Consider the following 11544-nt stretch of genomic DNA (forward strand, 5'->3'; position numbering starts at 1 on the left):
TCCTGCGCTGGAGACCCTGCTGACTGACCTGAACAGGCAGCAACAGTAATTAATTACAGAAATAAGCTTTATTTAATGTTTTTGAGGTTAAGCCTAAAGCAAGTAACTAAAAACAAGCAAAGTTTATTTAGCTCATATATACTTAATAGATATAGGACCTCAAAACATTTTTAGAGATCTGCTGACTTTGGAACTTAAAGTGTTTAATGTAACATTAAACATTTAGGTCTCTAAAGGTGATAGGACACCCTCACCTGGATTGTGGTAACCTTAACTACTGGGCATAACTGCCTCATGCCTCGCTGCCATCAAAGCTCTGCCCAAACTTCAGATACTGTTGGGTTGATTCTGTACTCTCTCCTGGTCAAAGTAAGGTCAGCCCCCAAGTTCCTCACCTCTCCTCCAGATTTTCTGGGCCTGGTGACTGAAGGCCAATGCTGGCCTGGACCTCAGCCCCCCCAAAGCCATCAAAGACACTACAGGAGCCTAGGGTGACCGTCTAGGTAATGGGTAAGTCTCGGTCATTTTAATTAGTAACTAGGACATTTGCATACTTCCTGCTCTAATGTATCCTTCTCTGATGGCATGGACAGCTAGGCTAACTGTAGCTTTGTCAGTTTAACAGCAGCTGGCAAGCAAGCAGCTCCTGCCTGCAAGGCTGCAGCTACCATGATAGTTCATTCATATGTAAAAATCAGGCCTTGCTGTTCCTAGAGCTACTAAGTCTCCTGCTGAGAAAGATAGGCAGGTTTTCCTTGCCAACAGGGTTCATATTAAAGGACAAACAGGTTTCAGATGTAACTTTTTACTGTTCTTTTATTTCAAAGAACTTGCTTTGCAAAGACTGCTCTCAGTAAGAAATTTGTGCCTCCAGTTAATGACTAGACGGAGAAAAGGTTTAAAGTCTATGTAAGTTCCGAGGGTCTAAGAAAGTGATCTAAGGTACAGAGAGGTCTGAGGATGTGAAGGCTTTAAGTCTGTTCTGAGGGTCTAAGAACGCGACTTACCGTGTGTAAATTCAAGTTGTAAAGGTTTAAGAGAATGACTTAAGGTATATGAAAAATGGGAATGTTTCATATTTCTTTCCCTCTCTGTTATTGTTATATCAAAATTTCAAAAGTTCAGAGTTTTAACATTGATCGATGGAATTCTGATAAGCTGGCAGGGCATTGATCATTATTATAGTCACAAGGACGAGATTTCTAATTTCATTTGGTTGTCTTCTAAGTATAGACTTAAAGGTACTTCTCATTGGGCTAAAATTGCCTCTGTCAAAACTATATATCCATCCCACTGGACAGAGGTGAAATAAATGTTCTTTTTTTTTTTTTAACCCAAAGCCATAGCTTTTGCTGATTCAAAGGTGGGAATGTACTCCAGCTGTCTTAACAGACACCCATTAGCTGCTTTTTCCACAATGTAGATTTCCTTACAGATTACAAACAGTGGCAAAGCTAATATCTCTAAAACTTTTATCTCTTTTTTGTAAACTAAAAAATTCATGTAAGCTTCAGGGAATCAAAGGAGTCCTAAGACTTGAATCTGCCTCCCACAAGTGAAAAGGATTCCAGATAAGAACCACCCAAGTCTCTCCACCTGCCTATTCCTGAGGATAGGATCCCCCCCAACCCCCCCACCCTGCTTCCATCTCCTCCATCCCCGTCCCACTCTTTCTTGAGACTCTCTCCTTCCCAATTACTAGGACTATAGGCCTGAAAGTTCCAAGTGTAAGATTTTCCTTTACGTTTCCTAAATTTTAACTCCTGTCCCTAGTTTATATCTGTCTCAGCAGATTTCCACTGAGACAGATTTCAGATGACAGACACCACCCAGGAATCAGCTCCGGACTACAAACTGACCCAAATGGCTTTGAGCCCTGGACTTGCTGAAAGCTGATGTGGACCAATCCAGCCGATGTGATTGCTCCCCGTTTCTCCAGCTGGGTCAGCTCACCAGATGCTTCTGATTACCTGAATCTGAGGATGACATCCTAATTTCAGCATGAAGTAATTAAAGAGAGTAGAGTATGTCACCCATTCCTTAACAGGCTGGAATGCTAGGTCAAAAGGACCTGGCATACGGGACAAAATGGCTACCTATCATGCCTACTGGCATACCAGGTACTTGTTAAAACCAAATCGACTCAGATCTATCAACAGGTAGATTGATTAGCTGAAACTGGTCTACAATACAATAGGGTTCTGGTTTATACAGAACAAGGAGGTATTGTGTGGCTTTAAAAGAAAATTGTTTCTATAACTAACTGTTAGAGATAACCCCACTGTCCTTAAATAAATAAATAAATATCGCAAAAAAAGGAGGTATGGGGGGACCTGTGATGAAATAAATGACTGGTCCCCATTCTTATTTTCAGGCTCCTCCTGGAAAGTAACTGATGTCAGCCAATGCAGGGCCTTTGACCTTTCTGTTTCTACTAAATACTGTTGGCCCTGTGTCATTAATGCCTTAACTAGATGATAATTCTCATCTGGGTACCATTAAGCTGATGGTTATTAGATCCCAATGTAAACAGGTACCTGCCACAGAGTCAAGGATTTGACTCAGGATACAACCCAAAGGGGATGTGACTCATCATCATTTTCTGGGAACCTCAGAATGCTCCTGACCAGAGTCCACCATCTTGGCCAGTATTTAATTAAAGCTTGCTTCAAATTTGGCTCAAAATATTGTGGTAGTGGTCTTATTCTCAGCCTGTGGGATTAACACAAGGTCACATGGTGGAGCTACTGCTATCCCGCCTGGACCTCAGGATGATAAAGTAAGAAGACACCAATTTAAGCAGCTGTTAATCGTTCAGTGCTATAACCCGAAGTCCCCAGGGGAAAGGCCACACAATTGTGTGGAAGACTCTAAGCCAGCCATGGGGTTTGAACTTTACAACTTGGGAGAGCTGTAATGCTGCTGGTTCAGAATCCAGATTATCTTGGGCTATCTTAATAACCCCTTTAGCCATTCAGCACCCATGTATCTGATACAACGTCCTCCCAAGTACCAGGCAAAATCTTCAGAATTATTAACTCTCAACCAACACAAGGGCTAACACTGTCATCACACAGCATCTAAAACCAGTGGCAGAGATGTTCCCACTTTACTGTAACCTACTTACCATGGGATGGATAGATACTTTAATAAATCATGAGCTTCTTTTGTTTTGTGTCTATAAAAAATTCACATAATTGTTTCCATTGTATTGGTTCCTGGGCAACGGTTGGCTATCTTGTATTCTCTCGGAGGTGTGTCACAGTCACTTCAGCTGTCAACATGACAAACACTTAAGAGTCATTTGGGAAGAGGGAACTCAATGAAGCGTTGCCTCCAACAGACTGGCCTGGGGTCATGTCTGAGAAATGAGTTGTCAACTGATGTAGGAGGGGCCAGGCACTGTGAATTGAGCCATTCCTAGGCAGGTGGGCCTGGGCTGTATAAGAAAGTCACAGGGGTAACCAGTAAGCAGCATTCTTCCACGGCTTCTGCTTCAGTTCCTGCCACCCGGTTCCTCCTGACCTTGCTTCCCTTTATGATGGGCAGTAAGATTAAATAAATCCTTTCCTCTCTAAAACGCTTCTGGTCGTGGTGTTTATTACAGCAACAGAGAAAAACTAAAGCAATTAAGCAAAATGATATCCTAGCTTATATGGGCATCAATTGCTGTTACAATAAATTCATATGTTTGGTAGTATATTTACTATATTTAGTTTTTCTATCTGAAAGGCTAAATATACTCCCCCCCCCCCCACACACACACATACATCCATCTCCTTGAGGATTGAACCCAGGGCTTCACATGCTATGTGCCCTGACTACTGAGCCACCCATCCTAGAGCTCAAGCTGCATCTCCTTACGTGGCTTACTTTCTTGCTTCCCCTTTGCAGACAGGATTTCACTGTGTAGCTCATGTTGAACTGGCAACCTTCCTGGCTGAGCCTCCCTCACACTGGGACTGGAGGCTGTACCACCACACCTGGCTAGACTTTTGTCATTTTCTTTGAGGATAATGGATTCTTTGATTCTAAAAGGATAAAATCCTTTTTATCTTAAGCTGACATTTTTTATAGTGCTAGGCTAACCCTAGCACTCGGGAATCTCAGGCAGGTAGATTGTCAGATCAAGACCAGCCTCTCCTACACAATGAGCCCTTGTTTCAAACATAGGTAAAGTGACACTCAATTTTTTTTCCTTTTCCCTGCTACTGTAAATAACCTGTCCCTTAACTTCAGTTCTAACTAGGCAGATATTCTACCAATTCTAGACTGAGAATACTTCATACCATAGTGCATCATTCTACTTGAAATACATTAAAAAAAAAACAGTGCCAAAGACCTTATTAGGAAACCTTTGCTGAAGATAATACTGAAGCCTTAAATGAGAAGTTACAAGAGCCAAGACCCTGGAAAGTTTTCACGCACAACTGTATGTCAGCCTAAGGGAGCAGTGCTTACAGGCTGTTCTAGTGGAGTCTGGAAGACGCAAGGAGCACAGTATGGATATGCAGACAGTGGAGCTTGCAGAAGGAAGAAACAAGACTCATCAGGAACACACAGCAGCCAAATCGTGTGCTATTTTGGTTAAGAATCTAGCTTTACTTACCCTACCATCCTGAGAACTGAGAGAAGCTAAATTTAAAGATAATGGTCTAACTTTTGGCAGAACTTTCAAGGCGGAATGGTGGTATTCTGGCTGCAGCTGAGCAGCCGTAGCTGACAGATCAGTAGTACTTGCAGAGGCTGGGAGAATACTGAAGGGTTTCCTCAGGGTTAGCACATCTGATACACACCTTAAGCTGGCATCAAAACTCAACAATGTCAAACCATCCTCCACATGGTACCAGTGTTGATGGCACTACTCCATAGGCAAAAGCTTTAAAAAAAAAAAAAACAAGACTGAGGAAGACACGGAGAGCCATTATAGGGCAGGGTCTGATGGGTCCCTACAGAGAGGCCATGGTGAAGCCTAAGTTTTCATGAAGACCCAAGGATACTGAAGATGTCAGGATGTGGAACATTGGTCAAGGAGAGCTGCAGGTATGTAGGATAGCCAGCCTCAGGAAGAATCTGTATGTGCTGAGGTAGTAGAGCTGGAGGGCTGGGTATATCCCAGTCCACTGGAGCCTGTTAGATTTTATCATGAGCTCTAGATGTTGAACACAGAGTTACAGGGTTTGGTATTTACCCTGCTAGAGTTTGAATTTCTTTTGGTGGGTCTGCTTGATGCCATTCTCCTATTTCGAAATGGGGATGTTTATTTTGTCCAAATATACATAGCTTGATTTTTAATTTATTTTATAGACGTCATTTTGAAGAGAGTCTGTATGTCTTAAAGTGTTGGGATTTTTAAAGATATGGGAGTTGTTCAGGTTGGACAAGATTAACAATGAGAGTTTGTGGACTAGGGGTGGAAGTTATGACTTTAAAATGATGTATTGTCTTGTCAAGCTGATAAGGGGTGGTTAGAACTTGTCTGTGGGCATGCCTATGGGTGATTATCTTGATTATGGTAACTGAGGTGGGAAGATCCACCCGTCGTGATGCACCGTTTACTAGGCAAGAAATGCTGAAGTACATGAGAGTGGAGAATGTCGGGTGAGCACACGCATGGATTTGTTTTTCTCTGCTCTGACTACCAGTACATTGTGGTCAACAGTTCTGCACTCTGACTTCCTCCAATGATGAGACTGTGGCTAAAACACACCCTTTCTGGGCTGGTGACATGGCTCAGTGGGGAAAGGCTCTTGTAAAGCATGAAGACCCGGGTTCAACCCCTAGGACTCACAGGGTAGACGGAAAGAACAGACTCCCAAAAGGTGTCTGCTGACCTCTGTATGTGCCATGGCCCATGCATGCCCTACCCTCTAATGAATAAGTAATACATATAGAATAAACTTTCTCTCCTTAGTTGCTTTTATCAGACTATTTTATCACAGTAACAAAAACAATTATGACATGAACAATTCATCTTCTGGTAGTCAGTTCCGTTAGCTTATAAAATGTGGAAACACCTGAGCTAGATCACAGGCGACCACACTCACAGCCTCCCTGGAAGAGCTGCTTATACTTATATGTCCCTTCCTATACAGACACTGTCCTGGTGCACTGTGGGGCATGGTGTTCAGGCTTACTCACTTTTTAAAATATGATTTGTCTCTTATCTCCCTCACTTGAATATAGTTTCTTCAGGACTGGCCCACAGTCTCTCCGGGCTCCCTCCTGAGTGCTTGGCTCCCACCCAGGGCATACCAATTTCACCCTATCCTTAGTCAGGCTACTGGACCACTGCCTCTACTTTGTAGCTTCACAAACCACTTCCCATAGAACAGGCTTATCTTTGAAGGTGGTTTTCTACTCATACACAAAAGTGTAGTGGATTTTTAAGACGCTACGTGTTTGATAAGAAAAAAAATTCTTATTAAAGCCCCAAGGAAGAAATGTAACTAAGAGCACTTGCTGCTCTTGCAAAGGACTCCAGTTTGGTTCCCGGGAGCCATGTCAAATGGCTCACAACTGCCTGGAACTGAAGCTCTAAGGGACCTGACACCTTCTGACCTCCCTCAGGTAATCGTATGTCATCATGCATAGGTGTACACACATGCACACGCACACCCTTGAACACAGACAGGAAAGAGGGAAGGACAGACAGAGGGGGGGAGGGAGGGAGGGGAAGTGAAGGAAGGGAGGTGGAGGTGAAGTGTCTTAGGGTTTCATGCTGTGAAGAGACACTGTGAGCAAGGCAATTTAATTGGTGCTGGAGAAGGAGCTGAGAGTTCTATATCTTGATCCAAAGACAGCCAGAAGGAGACTCTCAAAGCCCATCCCTACAATGACACACTTTCTCCAACAAGGCCACACCTCCTAATAGTGCCATTTCCTGTGTGCCAAACATTCAAACTACTACATGGGGTAAAAATAAATCTTAAAGTGGGGGGGTGAGGTTCTAGTCCATATGTAGACTATTTCACCTTAAAGAAAACTGTGCGAAGGCCAACTATGTTATGTGTACCACACAATGCGGTTGGAAACAGAAGGGAACAGTGGCAGAATAGCACTGACTCTACTTCTAGCAGTTGGAGAGATGAGGCCTAAAAGTGACATTTTCTGAATCAATGATGTACGAGTGGATTATTATTAATACCATATTACTATAATTATTATTATTACTTATATCTTGTTCTGTCATCTAGGTTAAAGGAAACTTAAAGATTACATGCGGTGTAATTCCAATTATGTGCATATATTTTGTTTGTTCTGTTTTTCAAGACAGGGTCTCTCTACATAGCCCTGGCTGTCCTGAGACTCGCTCTGTAGACCAGGCTGGTCTTATACTCATGGAGATCTGTCTGCCTCAGCCTCCTAAGTGCTGGGATTAAAGTATGTGCGACCATGCTATCTATCTATCTATCTATCTATCTATCTATCTATCTATCTATCTATCTATCTATAGAGAGGGAGAGGAAAACTATATCAGGGGACAGCTTGAAGGAAGGACTCAGCTCTCTCCACTCCTTCCATGTGGGTCATGACACTCAGGCTCGGGTCACCAGGCATGGTGACAGGGACTGTCTGGGATGTAGGAAGGAAACAAGCGAATGTGGATACACAAAAGCAACGTGAGGAAACCTGAGGCTCTTAAGGGTGACTGAGGAGGACCTAGAGAAGGATGGACCTGTGCAGGATGTACCACTGGTTATAGGTCCCCCAAACCTAACTTTCATGAAATGAAGAATGAACCACTACAGACAAAATAGAACAGGTATCTCAAAGCAGTAGAAAAGGAAGTGGTAAACTGATCCTATGGACACTTGCTGTCAAGAGAGTGGAAAGGACACTCACAGAGTGGGAAGGGTAAGCCTACATCCGATCTTACCAAACCCTAAAACATCTACTTCCCTGGTTTGCTATCTGAATTTAACTTTCCCAAGGACATACCTGAGTAAGTAGAGGCGTTGAGAAATCCAACTCACCCCTCTCCACTTCCACTGCCTGGGAAGAACAGAGCTTGGAACAGCAGGCAGTAGGAGCGTCCATGAGGGCTTAAATACTGCAGGCTGTTTCAAACAACCTCTGAGTGAGCAAACAGGACTGGAGTGAGGTGAGCGTGTCCAGCTAAGGACGTGGAGATAATGTCCATGGGTGTGGGAGATCTGTGAGAAATGGATTTCACCACAGATGAGGAATTAGCCCAGATGGCTGAAGGCTACATTCACAGTGACTGTGAGGTAAGACCTGGGCACACATGCTGTGGTATCACAGGTGAATGAGGAAACTGAGGGCCTCCCTGAGAGGCCAAGAGGATGAGGAGGCAGTGGCAGATTGACTAAGAAATGATGACAGGAAGGTGGTGATGAAAAAGAGTACACCAAGGATCCATGTCCCACTCCCAGGGAGACGCAGGCATGAGTGTCAGGCTTTGTGTGGTTTAGGGTGGCATGGGAGGTGATCAGATGCCAGGGCCCAGGAGGACAGTGGGATGTGGACTGTGGTTTGACAGTGTCTGTTCTGACAGCCAGCATTGCTTTACGGAGTTAAAGGAATTAAGCTGCAAGGGGTTCTTTTCCAGTGTGTCTGCACTACCAGTTACTACCTGTACCTGGGTTTACCTGAAAGGGGGCGCTGGGTATGAAAAGGGCAGAGGGGCACCAGAAGAATGAAGCCAAGTCAAGGTTCTGATCAAGGCTCCAAGTTTAATAATAAGCACAGCGTATATAAAGGGAAAACCACAAACCCCATCCCCTGCTTCAGCTGGAGTATGTTGCAAAGCAAGGTCAGCGCAGGCAGCCAAAACAGCTACGTTTCCATGGAAACCTGCAACTGCAGCCAGGGCAGATGTCCAGCTTGATAAGACCTGTCCTGGCAAATGTTCAAGGTCTGCTTAGCCTGCTCAAGGCTGGGAAGGCCACAACTACCCACCCATGGGAAGTAAGAGACAGCTGCTAGACTAACCTTCATGATTCTGTAAACTCGTAGTGGAGAAAAGATGGCATGGTGGATAGGGTTCCCACAGGGGAGCAAAAGGAGGATTGAGTGTGCATCTTACACTGCCTCGTGCAGAAGCAGGTGGGGGTGGGGTTGACCTGTGAACTCATGAGGCTAGTGAGCTCAGCCCAGAGACCTAGCTATGGTGGGGGCAAGAGCAAATGCCTGAGAATACTGAAGAACGGTGCGGCTGGGAGGAGGGGGGTGGGGTGGGGGGAGTGCAGTACAGGCAAGAGGAAGGCAGCATTGGGGTCTGTGCTGACTGGTTTTATGTAACTTGACACAAGTTAGTCACCTGAGAGGAGGGAGCCTCAATTGAGAAAGTGCTTCCATAAGACCTGGCAGTAGGCAAGTCTGTAGGGCATTTTCTTAATTAGTGATTGGAAAGGAAGGGCCCAGCACATTGTAGGTGTTACCATCCCTGGGATGCTGGTCCTAGATTCTATTTAAAAAGCAGGCTGATAAAGCCATGAGCAGCAAGTCGGTAAGTAGCACTACTCCAAGGCCTCTGCATCAGCTCCTACCTCCAGGTTCCTACGCTGCCTGAGTTCCTGTCCTGTTGTCCTCTGATGACTGTGGTGGCTATTCTTGGTTGTCAACTTGACCATATCTGGAATTAACTAAAACCCCTAAATGGGACACACCGGTGAGGAGTTTTGCTTAATTTGAAGTGGGGAGATCTGCTTCTAATCTGAAGACACACCTTTAATCCAGATCTTTTGTGGCAGGAAGACTCACCTCTAATCTGGGCCATGCCATCTGCAGGAGCCATATGTAAGGACATGGAGGAAGGAAGGTTTTGCTTTGCCTGTTTCCTCTTGCCTTGCTACCAAGTCTTCATTGCCCTTAGAGTCTATTTCTTTGAGATTCAAGTGTATACTGAAGACCAGCTGAAACGTCCAACCTCATGGACTGAACAATTACTGGACTCTTAGACCTTCTATTTATAGGTGGCCATTGTTAGATTAGGTGGACCACAGCCTATAAGCCATTCTAATAAATCATATATACATTTGATTGATTTATTGTTTATTTACAGATTTATTTATGAGGGAGATTCATTCTGTAAATTCTGTTACTCTAGAGAACCCTAATATAATGAACAGCAATGTGAAAATGTAACCCTTTCTTACCCAAGTTGCTTTTGGTCCTGATGTTTCATCAATGGTGACTCTAACAGCAGAGCTATCTGGGGCTTTCCATAAGTTATGAATGCTGCTTGCCCAGGTAAAATTCAGTTTCTGAAGGAAGGAAATAGGTAGGTTTAGAACAAACAAGGATCTAGGGCCATTTGGATAAGGAAGATAAGAGAAAAGATCCGTACAGTGATGAAAATCCCAGACTTTACTTGGGGAAGTTGAAGAGATGAACAAAGAAGTATTAAGAAAAACAAAATGCAGGATGTGATAGCTCACACCTGCAATCTCAGCAACCAGGGGCAAAGGCCGGGGAATTACCTCAAATTACCCGCTTGGGGTACAATGTGAGAATCTGTCACCAAGAGAGAGAGAAAGGGGGTGGGGGTAGGGGTGGGGAGGGGATGAATGAATCTGTAGCTTTGTAGGGTTTAGATAGTTCTGGAACTGTCATCATCTACGTTGAATAGTTCCTGGACAAATTTTTACATTGCTTAACCCTGGAGCAGGGGCCTCCACAGAAACCCCTGATGCATCCACATGAAAGGGTAATTTGTCAGTTTAGTTTCACTGGTCCTGCCAATGCACACAGTGAGGACATGGAGACAAAACAACGGCTGAGTCCCTGCTTTGGATACCAACTGTCCAAGAAAGTAACCTGATCTCAGGGAGAGGGAGAGGAAGCTGTGCAGAGCCCCGTGTGCACTGAGCAGAACAGTCTGCAGCTGTCAGTGGCAGGCAAGGCAAGCGGCAGCACTGGGGTTAGCAAGTGCAGGCCGGGCTGCAATGGGTGCTGGTAAGTTCTAATTGAAAGTCTCTTCTATCCTCACCCCAAAGGGAGAGGCAGCTTGAAGCGAAGATGGACACAGATGCTTCCTGCTTGCTTCAGAATGGAGGCCCATGGAGGACACCATGCTATGTGAAATAAACTGAACACAGAAAGACAAATCCTACATGAGCATACATACATGTGCAATGTAAAAAAAAAAATCAAAAATACAGATAGAGAGAATTCAACAGCAGCTACCACAGGCTGGGTTAGGGGAAGGAAACAGAAAGCAGATGGAAAGACATAAAATGAACAAGTATGGGTATCTAACGTACCATGTGAGGGCTAAAGCTAACACTACTAGCTGAGTCTGGTAGCACATGCCTATAATCATGGCACTGGGGAAGCTGAGACAGGAGGATTGCTGCAAGTATGGGGCTGGCCTGGATTCACTGAGTTCGAGGCCAGCATGGACCTGTCTCAGAAAAAAAACCCAAAACAATTATTTAAAGTAGGTCAAAATGTATGAGGGACTCTTGCTAGAGAAGTGTATTACAGGTGCTCCAATCACAGAGGAAGGCAATGTGAGAGGACAGGAAGGCAATGTGAGAGGACAGGAAGGCAGTGTGAGAGGACAGGAAGGCAGTGTGA

The 11544-nt window shown here is 44.4% G+C and overlaps 1 protein-coding gene across 3 annotated transcripts in view; it reads right to left on the minus strand.

The window, feature by feature from the left end:
* St3gal5 (ST3 beta-galactoside alpha-2,3-sialyltransferase 5) overlaps positions 1 to 11544 on the minus strand; it is a 55347-nt gene that overhangs the window by 29457 nt on the left and 14346 nt on the right. The window contains exon 2 of one of the 3 annotated variants that reach the window (XM_028762314.1): positions 10122 to 10229. The exons of 1 other annotated variant lie outside the window; for it this stretch is intronic. The gene's annotated coding sequence lies outside the window, so the exon portion shown is untranslated. Of the gene's footprint in view, positions 1 to 3127; positions 3417 to 10121; positions 10230 to 11544 lie in introns of those variants that run through there. One more of the 3 variants, XM_028762315.1, reaches the window with a different exon arrangement.

The sequence above is a fragment of the Grammomys surdaster genome, unplaced genomic scaffold, assembly GCF_004785775.1.
Source record: "Grammomys surdaster isolate TR1022 unplaced genomic scaffold, NIH_TR_1.0 133, whole genome shotgun sequence".
NCBI classification, from domain to species: Eukaryota; Metazoa; Chordata; class Mammalia; order Rodentia; family Muridae; genus Grammomys; species Grammomys surdaster.